Here is a 13,199-nt window from a genome sequence, read left to right on the forward strand (position 1 = left end):
CATAGAAAGAACAGGAGAGAGCAGCATTTGGTCAGATTTGGGGGTCAGACTTTCTTTGTAGAAAAGTGGACTCTTCAAGCTGGTATAACAAGTATACCACAGACTGGTTTAAGCAAAAACCACTTATTTGTCAGTTTCAGAGACTGGGAAGCCTAAGATGAAGGTAGCCAGGTGCTGCTAGAGCCTGTGTCTCGTGAGAACCTGCTTCCTGGTTTGCACACAGCTGTCCTCTATCCATAGGTGGTGGAGAACAGAGTGGGGAGGGGAAGCTCTCTCCTGTCCCTTATTATAAGGGCGCTAATCCCATTTATAAGGGTTCCACCCTCATGACCTAGTCAGCACCCAAATGCCTCACTTCCTTATTTCATCAGTTTGGGGATTAGGCTTTAACATATGATTTGTGGGAGGGGCACAGACGTTCATCCCCGACAAAGAAGGAAGAGTCAGTCAGTGCAGTTACTCAGTCTGTCCAACTCTTTGTGACCCCACAGACTGCAGCACGCCAGGCTTCCCTGTCCATCACCAACTCCTGGAGCTTATTCAAACTCATGTCCATCAAGTTGGTGATGCCATCCAACTATCTCATCCTCTGTCATCCCCTTCTCCTCCTGCCTTCACTCTTTCCCAGCATCAGAGTCTTTTCCAATGAATCAGTGCTTCACATCAGGTGGCCAAAGTATTGGAGCTTCAACATCAGCATCAGTCCTTCCAGTGAATATTCAGGACTGATTTCATTTAGGATGGACTGGTTGGATCTCCTTACAGTCCAAGGGACTCTCAAGAGTCTTCTTCAACACTAGGGAGAGGAAAAGGGGGAGAGCCAAATCTGGGCTTTAGAGTCAAGAACCATATTGTAGACTTTTCCTAAAATCCAGAGTCAATGTAGTTTAACCAATTTGAATCAGAACAGCATGAGTAACACTTTTGTGTTGATTTAAAACACAAGCACTACAAAAGAGTTACTTTGTGAACCCTTCGTCATTACTAAATCTACCATATTATTGTTGAAAGTGGGTGATTTAAATATGGAAAATTAAGATCAATTTGCAGATGACCTACTTTTGTTACTGGAATTTAAAACGTTCTCTACTTTTCTTTCTTCTGTAAATGAATAACAATGAAATAAACTCTAACATAAGCTAGTGTATTTCACCTCTAATATGTGATGTTAATATTGTTTAAAATATTCAGTTTTATTGAGGGGAAAATGTGTTAAAATACCCTCAGGAAAGCCATTTCCTAAATGTGCATAGTTTGATTCCTACCCTGATGTTCATTTATTTCAGTCTTAATCTTACTTAAAAATCAACTAGTATCAGCTGAGTTCCTACTCTGTGCAAGGTCTTGATTTGGAAAACAAGGAGATTAACTGCTGTAGGAATATAAGAGAACATGAGCCATGAGCTTTGTTCAAAAGGAGTTTACAAGCTGGCTGGGGAGATAAGACTAATACGCATGACAAAATTACTAATGACTCACTATATCCACGTAGCTCTGATGCTAAGATCAAGTAAGGACACCGAGGACATGATCTATAGGAACTCAGAGGAAGTAGAAACAACTGCGGGCTCAACGGGTTAGGGAAGGCTTCCTGGAGGAGGTGTGATCTGAGCTGGTCTTGAAAGCTGGGTCAGAGTTCCCTGGAAAGAGCTGAGGAGAGAGAATCCTGGGGGAGGGACAGGAGAGGACTTGAATCCAGATGGAGAAAGATTTAAAACATGTTCAGAAATAATACTTGATCAAAGGAAGGTTCTATCTTGGGAATCACTGGAGGTGTGATTGGGCAATATTTGAAGAGTGACCGTGGAGAATTTTGAATGCCAAATTCAATGCAGTAGGCATGAGAGAGTGGCTGATGAATTTTGATTAGGATAGAGAAGTGGAAGATGAACAAAGAACTTGGAGAACACTGATTGGAGAAGAATTTTCCAATGAATGAAGAAAGCAATGAAACCAGTTAGGAGGCTGTTGTAAGAGGGTAAATCTAAGGAGATGAGATTCCGAGTTAGACCTTGGACTCGGATTGGTAGGAAAGGGAAGGTGGCTGGAAACTGGGCGGTGGACAGGTAAGCAGGCTTTAGGACAAGCTGTGGCTTTAGGACAGAAGGAGGAGCGGAGGCAGCCCCACACGGAAGTTTGGTCCTGGAGTTGTTGAGTGAATGATGGTGTTGCTGGCAGAAAGAGGAAGGTCAAATGGGGGTGCTGGTTTGGAGAAAAAGAAAAAGGTTTCTGTTGCAAGCATGTTGAATGTGAGCAGGCAGCAGAAAGAAATGCAGACAAACAGCTGGAGATGCGGGACTTTGTTTACGAGACAATTTGAGGCTGGAGTTGTCCCCAACAGAGGAGTGCGGAAATTGAAGAGTGAAGAAGAGTCACTCATTCATTCAACAACTATTTGGTCTTACCTATTAGGTGTCAGGCACTTTGGGACCTGCTGGGATACAGCAGAGGGCAAAGGAGATACTTTTGGAACATGTTTTTGATTGTAAGAAGCTGACTTTAAACCAAAGAGCTGGAGGAAGGAAGGTGAGAGAGAGAGAGCAAGCAGAGAGCATTCCATTTTTCAGGGATGAGAAAAGAAAGCAGGAACATTGTGGAAACTAGGTTTATTCTGAACTTTCACACAGAGGAGAGGAGTCAGAGAGAGTGGGAACTCTGTCCTCTGCCCAGGGCCTCTCTGGAGTCCTGCCTGGTTGTCCCACCTGTGTGTGTTTTCAGACACAGGCCCGGTGGTCACAGAGGCAGTACCAGCCCACCTCTCTCCAGAGGCTGTTCCTACCTTAGGCCATGGTTTAAGCGAGGAAGCTACATAACCAGTGTCTTCACGTAGGCTGCCTAAAGGGACCACGAGAAAAATCACCAAACGGCAAGCTCTCTTTATTAGCCTCATGTGTTTAAAAGGAACTCATGATGAAGCAGTTGGAAAATGAATCACTTAATGATGTTGCCCACATCAACTCCTCACGAGGTCCAATGCTTCCTTCAGAGCAGCCTGGGATGCTTCCTGATGAAATCTGGGCTTATGGTCCCATCAGCTAAATGAGGTCTCTCATCCATGGTTCCTCTCGGAGGGAGAGCGAGGCATATTGATGTGACTGATTCATATGCACCCACTGATCAGTCATTCACGGCAGAGAGCTGAGATCCTCACCTGAATTTTGCATGAACTGGTAACAGTGATGGAAATCAGTGATGGGTGGCAGCTCTCTCCTTAGAACAACTGGCCCTCAGCAGGTCACACATAAGGCCGGAAGGCAGAAGAGGAAAATTTCTCCAGAATTCCAGAATCCCCTTGGCCATTTTGCAGCCCACGTGTCAGAATCCCCAACACACGTGGCCCACAGTTGTGTAATGAATTCTTCCTTGCCTCTCTTGCCTCCAGGTCTTGAAGTTCTTTTTTTTTCTTTTTTAAGTCTTTATTGAATTTGTTATAGTACTGCTTCTGTTTTATGTTTGGGCTTTTCCACTTGAAGCATGTGAGATCACAGCTCCCCAGCCAGGGATCGAACCTGCACCCCCTTGCATTGGAAAGCAAAGTCTTAACCACTGGACCAGGAGGAATATCTGCTGGTTTTGGAGTTCTTGAAGTCAGGGTCTGTGTTTTGTCAACTCCGGCATCCTCAGTACTTAGTTCAGTACCTGGCATTCAGGACGGGTGCTCAGGATACATCTGAAACACATGTGAGCAAGGCTGGGTGCCTCTCCTCGCAGAGGGGAGGTGTGTGGAGCAGCTACAGTTACCACTGAGCAGTCAAATCCATCAAAGTCATCTTGGAGCATAAGGAACCAGTCCATCTCTTCAGATTCAAGAGTTACCTTCCAGCCCACTTGGAGGGATAGGTGAGAGAGTATGCACTTGTGCAGAAAAATCGCAGATGCCATCTAATCCTGGGAGAACTGAACTTCTTAAGTCCTGCTGGGCAAAGGGTATGAAGTCAGGGAAGTGGATGGGCTTAGCAGTGCGCAGAGGATGCTGGGCCAATCAGGACCATGCATCTTGCACACAAGTCAGTGACATGAAAGTACTCCAAAATGGGAGCTTTTAATTGTGAAATAAAAGTGCTGTACATTTCAATTAGACCAAACTCCCCACTCCGTAGGATTTCTGGCAAACCACGGCTTTACTTTCTTAAGTTGTTTTAATTCCTAGAATTTAATTGCAAAACACACACGGGATCACAAAGAAAGCATCTAAAATTCTTTGAAGTCAAAAATTTTAAGCTGCGAAAAAAAATTTGTCCTCAGTATCACATGTGGTTTACGCAGGGACAGAGCTTGGTCTGGGTCTCTGGGCTCTCCCTGGAGACCTGCTTTCCAGGCGTGGCTCTGCCATTCTCCTGCTGGTGACTTCTGGCTGGCAGTCCCCTCTCTGGCCTTTGTTTTCTTCATCTATAAGAAGGGGTTTGAATAGACCAGCCCCAAATAATGACTAACCTCTCAACCCTCTTTTCAGGATGAAAAGTTCTTTGACATCTATCAGGACATTTGGTTCTTCAGGTATAACACTTAGTCACCCGTGTCAACTTCATTTAAACCTCTACAACTCATCATTTATTGATAAGAAGAGCCAGTGTCTTGCTGTTCTCACAGTCTGGGAACATGTGGGTTAGTGTCATCCTTCACTATAAACCTGCAGACATGACAGCCTCATCACAATCTCATGGAAAAGTAACCAAGGCAGGAAGAAGCCAAGCATGACACAGTCCTGGGGAAACCAGTCTGAACTAAATAGCTTTCCGCGCACACCCTCACCAGGAAAGAGGCACGCCTGTAAAAGCTCTGAAGCAAGACTCTTCAGCTTCCCTCTCATAAAATGTAGTAAGAGGTTCATTCACGACAGGATCTGTTTCTTTTTCTAGAGAGCAAGGGCAGAGCATTAATTTCCTGTTCTCTATCAAAATTAAATTTACCCTTGGAGCTTTGTGCATTACTGATTTGAGTTCACTGTACTGGTGGCGAATGGCAAGTATGAACTTGCCCTTGGAGACTATCCATGTGTAATTCATACAGCTCATGGAATGCCTCAGTGGGCAAATATTTCCTCCTTAGTAACCTTGGATGGGCTCCCCAGATGGTGCAAGTGATAAAGAAACTGCCGGCCAATGCGGGTTCCATCCCTGGGTCGCAAAGATCCCCTGAGGAGGGCATGGCAACCCACTCCAGTATTCTTGCCTGGAGAATCCCATGGACAGAGGAACCCGGCAAGCTATAGCTCATGGGGTCCCAAAGAGTTGGACACAACTGAAGCGACTTAGCAAGCATGCACACGCAACCCTGCATACCCAAATCCATTGAATTCTTCCACAGCAATGGATTTTCAGTTTTCCCTAGTATTATTCTTTGCAGACATTTCCTATTCCCCTACATAGGGTTATATATTTAGGGGCTACAAGGGACCTTAGAGATTTGATGTTCTTTAGTCACTAAGTTGTGTTCGATTCTTTTGCAGTCCCATGGACTGTACCCTGCCAGGCTCCTCTGTCCATGGGATTTCTCAGGCAAGAACACTGAAGTGGGTGGACATTTCCTTCTCCAGGAGATCTTCCTGACCCAGAGATTGAACCTGTGTTTCCTGCATTGGCTGACTTTTATTAATGTTAATTGAATTCCCAAGAGGTTAAGTGCATTGTTGAAGGTCACAGGGCTCAGAGTTCCTGTTTCCTGACACCCATCTCAAAACTGTGGAAAATTCTTAAAGAGATGGAAATACCAGACCACTTGCCTGCCTCCTGAGAAATCTGTATGCAGGTCAAGAAGCAACAGTTAGAACCAGATGTGGAACAACAGACTGGTTCCAAACTGGGAAAGGAGTACGTCAAGGCTGTATATTGTCACTCTGCTTATTTAACTTATATGCAGAGTACATCATGCAAAATGCTGGACTGGATGAAGCACAAGCTGGATCAAGATTGCTGGGAGAAATATCAATAACCTCAAACATGCAGATGACATTACCCTTATGGCAGAAAGTGAAGAGGAACTAAAGAGCCTCTTGATGAAAATGAAAGAGGAGAGTGAAGAAGTTGGCTTAAAACTCAACATTCAGAAAACTAAAATCATGGCATCCAGTCCCATCACTTCATGGCAAATAGATGGGGAAACAATGGAAACAGTGGCAGACTTTATTTTCTTGGGCTCCAAATTCACTGCAGATGGTGACTGCAGCCATGAAATTAAAAGACTCTTGCTCCTTGGAGGAAAAGCTATGACCAACCTAGATAGCATTTAAAAAGCAGAGACATTACTTTATGTCTGTCTAGTCAAAGCTATGATTTTTCCAGTAGCCGTGTATGGATGTGAGTTGGACCATAAAGAAAGCTGAGAACCGAAGAATTGATGCTTTTGACCTGTGGTGTTGGAGAAGACTCCTGAGAGTCCCTTGGACTGCGAGGAAATCAAACCAGTCAATCCTAAAGGAAATCAACCCTGAATACTCATTGGAAGGACATGCTGAAGCTGAAGCTCCAATACTTTGGCCACCTGATGTGAGGAACTGGCTCATTGGAAAAGAGCTTGATGCTGGAAAAGATTGAAGGCAGGAGGAGAAAGGGACAACAGAGGATGAGATGGTTGGATGGCATCACCAACTCAACGGACTTGAGTTTGAGTAAGCTCCAGGAGTTGTTGATGGACAGGGAAGCCTGGTGTGCTGCAGTCCATGGGATCACAAAGAGTCGGACACGACTGAGCAACTGAACTTAACTGACATCCATCCAGAACCCTTTACACCTCACTGGGTCTGCCTGGGAGATTGCAGGAATGCTCTTTTATTATCCCAAGTGTCATTTTACAAACAAACAGTGACAAAGAGCCAGAGATGACAAACAGTGGAACAGTGGGGGGAAGGCATGGGACAGAGGACCGAGTTATAAAATTAGACGTGAGTTATAAATTACAACAGATTAGCTGACAAGCCTAGATTATGAAGGCTGGCTTTGTAATGCCCTCCCCCAAAAAGCAGCATGGGATGAAGGTGACTTCAGCCACAGCTTTTTTAACTCTCCACCAAGCATTTTCTACCTGCTTTTGAATCCCAGTCAGATGTTTTTAGACACCTGGGTTTAAGACTATTTAGCAAAGCGTTGGGCTGAGAGTTAACTTTGTGTGTGCTGGGTTCCTGGCCATCCTAGCAGAGACATGGTCTTTTTCTTCTGGGCTGGTGTGTGGGCTCATCAGGCAGCATGGAAGGACAGCTCCAGCCAGTATCTGTCCTGGTTCAAAGAGGAGATGGTGCTGGCTCATCTCTACCCAGCCCTGCCTGGGAGCCCCAGCTCCATGGGAACTCCTTTTGGGAGGGCGAGAAGAGGAATAAAGCAAAACCAAGTCCTCCTGACTGTGCTCAAGTACCGTGGGGCTTTGCATTTGGCAAGGGTCCTGCTGGGGCTCAATATTTTCACCACAGGAGGAATTCACCACTCAGGCAAAGTCTCATTCCTATCCTGCCCTCTTGGCCAAGCTCCCTGGGGATAATTTAGGGATTCTGGGCACCTGAAATCAAACTTGGACCCTGGTTACCAGGCATTCTTTCACAGGGACTACCTCTGTTTGACTCTCTACCTCTGCTCATGACATGGCATAGGAAATTAACACATGGTGAAACGCCGAAGGCTTTGAGTCTATAAAGAACACACTACTGACCACTAGCCCAGCTGGGGTCATTTACACCACAGGGATGTTGTCTATCTGGAGTCAGACCCCAGAAAGTGACTCAAATATCCCTCCCAACCCAACTCAAAAATATGAGACATTCCCCATCATGCTTTCAGAAGCCTGTTATTTTTTACTTTTCCTTTTCCAAAATAAGAGATTTACAACTAATACAAAGCTTAAATACTTAAATCATTAAGAAGCACTTGTAATCAAACCCGTTATATTTAAATATGCAGTTCCTACCAGGACACAGCTTGAAACCTCACTTTAAACAAATAATTTGTCTACGACGATCAAGCCAGCTAATGGGGAGACTTTTTGCTCAGTTGTTGAGCTCCTACTGTGTGACAGGCCCCAAGCTAGGCGACTTGGCACTGAGGCTGGACAACTGGCTGTCCATTCAAAAAGCAACCCCCCCCAAACACACTCCAGGATGATGTTACTTCTGGGAGGTAAATGCCCACCCCAGTCTGCTTTGGCCAGCCGTCCTTTTGTGGAACTGTGGTCATGAGACTAGTCTCGTCAATGCAGGAATTTGTAAAATGTGCTGAGTCCAGGACCAGGTTTTAAATGGATGTCCCTTTTCCCTATTTTTTTTTTTTTCTTCCTTGTAGAATTTCAGCAGGAAGACAAAAGGGAAAAAAAATTGGTTTAACCACCAGTCATTGAATCCAAAGGTCACCTAAAGCTCAGAAGGTAGAGAAACCCGCCTCATTCCAAATGAGCTTGGAATCCTCTTCCTGCGGTTGTAGGTCATACAGCTTTGACTGAAAAGCTCTAATTTAGGTTCCTAGACCCTAACTTTTTTTTGTAGAAGTTTTCTGGAATGTGGCTCACATAGAAGAGAGTCAAATTTTAAAATGCAGAAGAAAGATAAATTGAGGGTAGAAATGTGTATGTGGAACTTTCCTAGCAGTCCAGTGGTTAAGACTCTGTGCTTCCAATGCAGGGAACATGGGTGAGATTCCCGGTTGGGGACCTAAGACCCTATATGCTTCAGGGTGTGACGAAAAACAAAAAAGGGAAAAAAAAAGTTTGTGTGTGAGCCTCCTTACACGTTCTTCTTTCCTTAGCGCCCAACTCTGTTTGAGTCTAGTGTCCAATTATTTTTAACTAAGTCATTTTCTAAAAAAAATGAATCAATTTATTTAAACTAAAAAAAAAAAAAGCAAAAACCATTGTTTCTTCCACTCCCCAAACCCCATTTCCAAGCAACCACCAGTCTGTTCTCTGTAACTCTGAGCTTGGTTGTTTGGTTTGTTTATTTTAGGTTCCATATGTTTTTTAACAGCCGAAGTTAAACTGTTTAGAATTACTTAAGTAATTTCTGTATATTTGGTCTTAATTCTCTAATCTTTTTCTCTACTCTTTGGAGAATGTTCTTGGATGGGGGGAGATTCTATTTGTATCTTTGCTATTTCATTGGTCTTGTCTTCTGTCTCATATTCATTGTGATTTGTTTGACTTTATTTTCCAGTATGAATGAAAGTCCTACATCCTGTTTTCAAGTATTTTAAGGAATAAACTGTAATATCTGATTATCAAAGTCAATAGTGAAGTCATGTCAACCTTCTGACTTGATCTGATATAAAAAGGAAAATTAGGTATGTTTTGCTCACTCCACTCAGGTTTTGGTAATATAACTTAGAGATGAGAACCATTATTTTTCTTTCTTCTTTATTCTTTAAAACATGAAAGTATGATAACACATTTACAGAAACTTAAATATAGAACAAAATTACATATAGTTCTACTATATAGTGTAATTATTTATAAGTAGATAAATTAAGATTTTTAGTTGGAATTTCAATATCAAGTTCTTAAAAATTAGTAGAATGAATAGACAGAAAAGTAGAAGGGTATATAGTAAGGCTAAAAAGCGCTATGAACCAATTCAACATAATTAAGATTTATACAATTTTCACACACAGGAGGATACATATTCTATTGGGTTCCTGTAGACTACAAACCAGGAGACATTGGAGCATATCCAGGGACATAAAGCAAGGTGCAAAAATTTCATGGTCTAAAGGTACTGAAATCATACAGAGTCTGGAGAACCATTTTTTAAAAAGTTTATTGAAGTTCATTATATTCATTCTTTGAAACATGTTATCTTCACAATTAGTCACATTTCAGGGTAAGAAACAAGGACACAGCCTTTAAAAAAGGTTTCCATTTTATTCTATATTCCCAAATTTTCTATGATAAGCATGTTATAAGTAGAAGCAAGAATTATTTTAAAGTCAGGATCCCTGAATTCAAAGGTATATTTGTCATAACCTGTAAGGTTTGCACATCTTTCAATGCCAGACTAAGAATAGCCAATTAGGTTCTTTAAAAAATCATTAGGAATGTAAACTTCAACTTGACAATGGAAGACCTAATAATATCAAATTCTTGCCTAAGTAGGGATTAGTTCATCCATTAATTCATGTAATAAATAATTATTATATACCTACTGTGGGCCAGGCACTGTTTTAGTTAACTGCAGATACAGTAGTGAGCCAGATCATACCAGGCTTGATCCACAAAGAGCTTATGTCTCTAGGAGAGACAGATGTTAAACATAATGACATGATTTTTTAATTAAAAAAATTGAATAATTGAGACAAAATTGACAAGAAATAAATTGCACATATTTAAAGTGTTCAGTTGGATAAAGTTTTACTCATTTATATACTTGTGACACCATCACCACAGTCAAGGCATTGAAAATATTATCACCTCCAAAGGTTTCTCCTTGCTCCTTGGTAATCCCTTCTGCTGCCCCTCTTCTCCTTCACATCCCTAACAACCACTGATGCATATTTTGTCATGACAGATTAATTTACATTTCCTAGGACTTTATGTAAATGAAATCAGATGGCATGTGCTCTATTCTTTCTGACTTCTTTCATTCAGGATCATTATTTTGAGCTTCTTCAACATTGAATTTTTCAATAACTCATTCCTCTTTATTGCTGAGTAGTACTCCATTGTATGGACAAACTATAACTTATTGATTCTTTCTCCTTTGATAGACATTTGGATTGCTTCCAGTTTTTGGCTATTCCAACTAAAGCGGCTGTGAACATTCATGCACAAATCTTTATATAGAAGTGTACTTTCATTTCTCTTAGGTAAATATCTAGAATAAGAATGGCTGAATCACATGGCAGCTATATGGTTAACTTTTTAAGAAATTGTCTGTTTTTCAAACTAGTTATATTCTTTTGACACCTCTACCAGGAAGTGCATAGTAGTAAAGAAACTGCCTGCCAATGCAGGAAATGCAGGAAATACAAGAGACGTGGGTTCGATCCCTAGGTCAGGATTATCTCCTGGAGTAGAAAATGGCAACCCACTTCAGGATTCTTGCCTGGAGAATCCCATGGACAGAGGAGCCCAGCAGGCTACAGTCCATGTGGTCGAAGAGAGTTAGACGTGACTAAGCACACACACACAAGGAATGTATGAGTTTCAGTTTCTCCGCATCTTGTCAACAGTAGGTATGACCAGTTTTTAAAACTATTAGCCATTCTAATCAGTGTGCCGTGATGTCTCATTGTGGACAAAAATCACTCTTTAATTGAGGGGAAAACTGCACGTTTTATGAATTTGTGTAAGTGGGGAACAAACCTTAGGTATTTAAATGCTCTTTCTTTCTAATACTAATTGTCAAATAATTCTCAAAGCCCCACATATCTTTTCAATAGATATAGTCTTTGCACGAATCTGACCATCAGGAATAATTTGATATTTGGCAATTCTCAGTCTCTTTTATACAGCCTGGTGTTGGTGGTTTAGTAGCTAAGTCGTGTCTGACTCTTTGTGACCCCATGAACTATAGCCCTCCAGGTTCCTCTGTCCATGGAATTCTCCAGGCAAGAATACTGGAGTGGGTTGCCATTTCCTTCTCCAGAGGATCTTCCCAACCGAGGAATCGAACCCAGGTCTTCTGCATTGCAGGCAGATTCTTTACCAACTAAACTATAAGGGAAACCGCGCTATACAGCCTAGTGATCTCCATTTGGGCATGAATAAGCCTGAAAATCAATAACCTCAGATATGCAGATGACACCACCCTTATGGCAGAAAGTGAAGAGGAACTAAAAAGCCTCCTGATGAAAGTGAAAGAGGAGAGTGAAAAAGTTGGCTTAGAGCTCAACATTCAGAAAACTAAGATCAGGGCATCTGGTCCCATCACTTCATGGGAAATAGATGGGGAAATAGTGGAAACAGTGTCAGACTTTATTTTTGGGGGCTCCAAAATCACTGTGGATGGTGATTGCAGCCATGAAATTAAAAGACGCTTACTCCTTGGAAGGAAAGTTATGACCAACCTAGATAGCATATTAAAAAGCAGAGATATTACTTTCCCAACAAAGGTCCATCTAGTCAAGGCTATGGTTTTTCCAGTGGTCATGGATGGATGTGAGAGTTGGACTGTGAAGAAAGCTGAGCACAGAAGAACTGATGCTTTTGAACTGTGGTGTTGGAGAAGACTTTTGAGAGTCCCTTGGACTGCAAGGAGATCCAACCAGTCCATCCTAAAGGAGATCAGTCCTGGGTGTTCATTCGAAGGACTGATGCTGAGGCTGAAACTCCAATACTTTGGCCACCTCTTGCGAAGAGCTGACTCATTGGAAAAGACTCTGATGCTGGGAGGGATTGGGGGCAGGAGGTGAAGGGGATGACAGAGGCTGAAATGGTTGGATGGCATCACCAACCTGATGCACATGAGTTTGGGTGAACTCCGGGAGTTGGTGATGGACAGGGTGGCCTGGTGTGCCTCACTTGCTTATTTCATCAACTTGGGGATTAGGCTTTAACATATGATTTTGTGGGAGGGACACAGACATTCATCCCTGACAAAGAAGGAAGAGTCAGTCAGTGCAGTTACTCAGTCATGTCCAACTCTTTGCAACCCCACGGACTGGGCCATCCCCAGCTCAGTGAGTTTACGGATATTTAATAAATAAGTAGGCTTTCCTGTCCTCATTCCTGCTCCTCATATTCTACTGTGTCAAACTTTCCCAGAGAAGATATGCTCAGAGCTTTCTTCTTAAGTGAACCCAAGGGCCACGGTGAAACCTTGACATTGTGTCATAATGCTGATATCATAACAAGATCACTGGCCCAAAGCTATAGCTAAAGGGGAGCAAGGAATAGAAAACATGAGTCATAACTCAGCCAAAGGAAAGAAAGGAAGAGATAGCTTACCCTGCCAGCTGCCTTCAGGCTGCGCTACTGCGTTGCAAAATGGTTCTGCTCACCCATGGTGAAGGACCTTGCCAGCTTTCTAAGAGGGAACAGGATACAATGGGTTGGTTCTGTCAGTCTGAGAGATGAAGGAGCCAGATTGCCTCGCATACACGGTCCTTCCTGGTTCCTGAAGTGAGTTTCCTGTAGCTGTCTAGGAAGAAGAAAGGAAAAATATAAAAGGCAGTAAAGGAGAAGACTGGCCTTCAATGGTGTTAAGAGTTTTCATTTAACCTCTATAGTTTGTTATTCCTCGGTCAAAGTGAAAATTCCATTTCTCAGTTCTTCAAATTTTAAAAATATTT

Source organism: Dama dama, chromosome 15, assembly GCF_033118175.1.
Source record: "Dama dama isolate Ldn47 chromosome 15, ASM3311817v1, whole genome shotgun sequence".
NCBI lineage: Eukaryota > Metazoa > Chordata > Mammalia > Artiodactyla > Cervidae > Dama > Dama dama.